The 4750-nt window shown below is 45.0% G+C and overlaps 1 protein-coding gene across 1 annotated transcript in view; it reads left to right on the top strand.

Moving 5' to 3' along the window:
• The first annotated feature begins 298 nt into the window (after window positions 1–298).
• The window catches only part of LOC308170635 (protein kinase C delta type-like), a 23783-nt gene continuing 19331 nt past the window's right edge, over window positions 299–4750 (top strand). Inside the window, exon 1 of the mRNA XM_080545446.1 lies at window positions 299–417. The gene's annotated coding sequence lies outside the window, so the exon portion shown is untranslated. The remainder of the gene's footprint in view (window positions 418–4750) is intronic.

Below are 4750 nucleotides of genomic sequence, written 5' to 3'. Positions count from 1 at the left end.
ACGCCCCCCCCCCCCCCCTCCCTGCTGGGATTGCACCTGGCCGACGTCACCACTCTGCTGAACTGACACCCTGCCAGGAGAGAGAGAGAGAGAGAGAGAGAGAGAGAGAGAGAAGAGAGAGAGAGAGAGAGAGAGAGAGAGGAGAGAGAGAGAGAGAGAGAGAGAGAGAGGAGAGAGAGAGAGGAGAGAGAGATAGAGGAGAGAGAGAGAGAGAGAGAGGAGAGAGAGAGAGAGAGAGAGAGAGAGAGAGAGAGAGAGAGAGAGAGAGAGATGGAGAGAGAGAGGAGAGAGAGAGAGAGAGAGATACACTTCCTCAAACACGCTGTTTCTCTTCTGTTTCTGCGTCAAAGAACAAGGGCACACTCTCGGGAAGCACAAACACAATCGACTTAGATCATTGTAGATCACTTTGAAAGGGTAAGTCAACTCCTATTACTTAAAAAAAAACGGTTAAAGTGCACAACTGCAGTATGGACTGTGCATTAGATATATGGCACTGAGACATGGACAGTCAAATTACCAAAAAAAACAAGAGATCTGCCTATATTAGATGTGTTTTAGTGGGGCGAGTTGATTCGGGATCCAGTAGGACACATCTGAATGAAACTTGTGTTATTGCCATCCTGAGCCAGGCTACTTTCGGGGGACTTTTGCTGATTGTGCAAAATGACCGATCGTGTCACGGTTGGACAATCATTCACTTTTTGTAATGTAAGATGTCTCAACTTCAAGAAGGAGGATTGTGCACAGACATAATCTTGCAGAACAAAAGCCTGTACATTGTGCATTGTAAAAAAAAACAACAACTGGTTAAGCGGTTTGGATCGGTGGGAAACACTGAAACATTGAAACATTGAAACATTGAAACACTGAAACATTGTAACATTGAAACATTGAAACATTGTAACATTGAAACATTGTCTGGTTCTGTGTGTCGGAAAATGTAGTGTTTTCTCCTGTGGTGGTTACGTTACGTAAGCCCTTCAGCAGGCTACACACACTGGGCTTTCCAAACTTCCTCGATCACACATCAACATGTTCTGGTTTAGATTGAGTTCGAAATCCTGCGTTTGTGTTGTTTGTTTGTTTGTCTTTTTTGTTGACAAAACACTCGGGTTTGGCCATAACAAAGTTGAAAATGTTGAAACAATAGTTAGACATCCTTTCGCTTTCACAGGTCTGATTTGACGCTGTCAGTCACACGGTCTTAGTTCTGGAGGGATTGTCATTTGCGACATACATTTGTGGCATTTCCGCAGGTTCAGAGGTTGTTTGAACGGGACAAAGTCCGCTGTCTCAGTGGGAGTGTGTGTGTGTGTGTGTGTGTGTGTGTGTGTGTGTGTGTGTGTGTGTGAACATGTTTGATTGTACGGATCTTGACGTCTGCTACTGTTGTGGTCGTCACCACACTCCCTCTAGCCACGGGGGTTTGCGACTCTGTATCATCCGATCATGTCATCTATGAATGTCTCTGCTCACTGGCGGACTCATTGAGGGGGCAGGTGGGGGGCGACCGCCCCTCCTGGTGCCCCCACGGTTGAAAAACGTCTGTCTTAAGTGCCCTTTTGAGTGGCGAAAATTAGAGGACGTGCCCTATTGGTGCCCCTCCGATGGTCTAAACTTGACCATGTGCCCCCAAGGTTGAAAAACGTCGCACTAAAGTGCCCTTTTGAGTGGCAACATTAGAGGATGTGCCCTATTGGCTGCCCTTCCAATGGTCTAAACTTGACCATGTGCACTGATGGGGTCCCATGTTGTGCAGTAGGTGCCCTTTTTTTTCTTTTCGCCCCCCCCTGCCCTTCAAACAGCACTGTCTCTGCTCCACTATTATGAGCGGCCTGCAATGGAACATGTTCTACACCTGTGAAGCACTTTTGTTCAGCTGCTGCTGCTGTATGTAAACGTGCTATACAAATAAAGCTGACTTGACTTGACTTGACTTGACTTGACTATGTGGCGAGACCGTAGTCTATTCTTTGTCAGTGGCTCTGAAATAGTCTCTTCTTTGCTCGTTTTGCCCTATTTCTTGGCTTTCAAATCGAGGAGTCAGACCTCAGTGTTCCTGTCCCTTGAACCACCTGTAGTGTGTAGGAGTCAGGCTGATTTCTTAACCATGGCCCACTGATACTGTTCAATTCAGTCCACAAGATGAGTCAAAGCTAATGGAGTAATAGAGTAGGTCAAGCGTACGACGTCGAGCTACTGTGGTAAAGTTCAAAAGCAGGGGTAACATCACCAGTCCACTGAAAGCGAGACATGCTCTATGACAAAGTTTTGTGGGGGAAATGTCATGCAAGATTCCTGTGGCAGAACACATCACACTGTCACTGCCACCACACCAACAATATACGGACATTTGAGTTAATGCTACTAGACTAGAGTCTAATCTGGTCATTTGGGTATTTGAAATGAATGTATCTTCAAACTGCAATATGTTTTTGCTGTGCCAATTTCTTATTAGGCATTTGCGACACAGCAACAAAAGTCAAAACAAACATGCATCCGAGCACCATATGTATTCGTGCCAGACAGTGTTTAAGTGTTAGCTCTGTGACGGATTATCGAACGCTAAGACAAATAACCCTAGACACCTGCGTAAGGTGCCGTACAGTACGAGTAGTGTGTCAATATTGGCCGTGGGTTGTGGTCCAGCTTTGCTGGCCGCTCTGAGACAGTTGTGACATCTGCTCATCGAGGACCTCCCCATGCAGCACTGATCCTTACGAACACACACACACACACACACACACACACACACACACACACACACAACCACACAGACACACTCTCCTGACCTGCTGGAGCCAAACCTCAGGCTCATGTAGCTTGTGTGGGTTGACTTATGTAATAGCCATTCTTCAGGCAGTCTTGAAAGGACACGCAAACACACGGAGGCACGCACACATACACACACGCACACACGCACAGTGACTAAATAGATTCTCTCTTGCTCTCTTTCTCCACACGCTAATTATGTGTTGTTGTCTGTTCTGTCGAAGGTGTACTGGTATTATTTATTCATTCGGAGCACACCTGCTGTCAGACAGGCTGGAGGAAACACACACACACACGCACAGAGGTGATGTCTTAATCTGCAACACGCTGCCATACATACTCTCTCATTATTTACCTCAGTAATTCACACCTTCTGATACTTACTGACACCCTGAGAATGTTGTCTCACATACACACCCAGACTGACACCAACACAGAGTTTTGTGACATTGTCTATTTGTCTTATGCATCTTGCTCCAGCTATCTCTCTCTCTCTCTCTCTCTCTCTCTCTCTCTCTCTCTCTCTCTCTCTCTCTCTCTCTCTCTCTCTCTCTCTCCCTCCATTCATCTGTATCCTGCTGTACTCTATAGTGTAGTCACTCGGCTGTGTTCACAGTTCAGCCTGCTGGCCTGGCCTGGTCTGGGCTAGGAGCTGTGCTGTCTGTCTGTGGCTCATGTTAATCAAGCCTTTGTGAACTGTAAGCGAGGCAGAAATGGACACCACTCTCACAGACCGGGAGAGGAGCTGGCACAGTCTCTCTCTCTCTCTGTCTCTCTCTCTCTATCTATCTCTCTCTGTCTCTCTCTCTCTCTCTCTCTCTCTCTCTCTCTCTCTCTCTCTCTCTCTCTCTCTCTCTCTCTCTCTCTCTCTCTCTCTCTCTCTCTCTCTCTCTCTCACACACACACAGTATAACACACTTATGGGTCAAAGACGAATAAGGATTTCAAAATGTTAAATAAATTAAATTGTCTAGAAATGCCAATTTCAGCACTTTCTATCTTTATTAGAGTGTTCTGTATACAACTCGGGGAACAACGGGGATTCATTGTAAGAATGTAATATTTATAGCATATTTTTGTACTTAGATTTTAAGTCGGGACGTTACCCAGGAAGGACGGTTTGGTACTTTTGAGCTCAATAGCTCCTTAAATGTTCATTTCTTACAATGAATACTCATATGAGTAAGTAAAGAGGGGAGAGTTGAATAACCTAAAGTAGAGTTTTAAAATGTTTAGATATCTTTAACATTATAAATATGCAAAACTGACATGCCCCGTCTTTGACCCGACAAGGATTTTGTAACTGTGTGTATTGATCCTGTAGTTGGGCCGGGCCAGCGGCTGAGTGAAGTTACAGATCAATGGCACTCAATGTATCAATCAATGTAACTCAGTAGCTCCTTTCCCCTGACCTTGAACCAGTGGCCCCAGCTCTCTCCTTCCCTCTCCTCTCCTCTCTCCTCTAACTTTCTCACCCTGTCCTGCAGTGACCTGAGGTGATAGAAGTGTGTGTGTGTGTGTGTGTGTGTGTGTGTGTGTGTGTGTGTGTGTGTGTGTGTGTGTGTGTGTGGCTCTCCAATTTGATCAGTTCACTGATTGCTCTGTTCAATGTTGTATGTGTGTACAGAGTGTCATTTCAGGTAGACCCAACTGTGTTAGGCTACTAGTACTAGCATGTTTTGTTTTGCATTCTAACAAATGTAGTCAAATAATTGTTTTCTCTTCCCACGGCGTGTCTTTGGAAGGTTGAGGTTTGTGTATCTTGAGGCGTCTCCTAAAGACACCCGCTTTCCCCTCGACTGAGTCCCTAAAAACTTCTATTGCCCCCCCTTGTACTGTTTCTGTTTCTCTAGTGTAAAAAGGTTTAGAAGAAACTAAAGTGATAGGATAAGGTTTTTCCTTCTATCAATGGAAAAGCGCTATACAAATACAAAGTTATTATTATTATTATTATTATTCAACTTCATAGCTTTTT

The sequence above is a fragment of the Nansenia antarctica genome, assembly GCF_963989245.1.
Source record: "Nansenia antarctica genome assembly, chromosome: 15".
In the NCBI taxonomy this organism is placed as follows: Eukaryota; Metazoa; Chordata; class Actinopteri; order Argentiniformes; family Microstomatidae; genus Nansenia; species Nansenia antarctica.
Note: the sequence above shows the minus strand (reverse complement) of the source record. Positions and strands in the feature narration are given on the sequence as shown.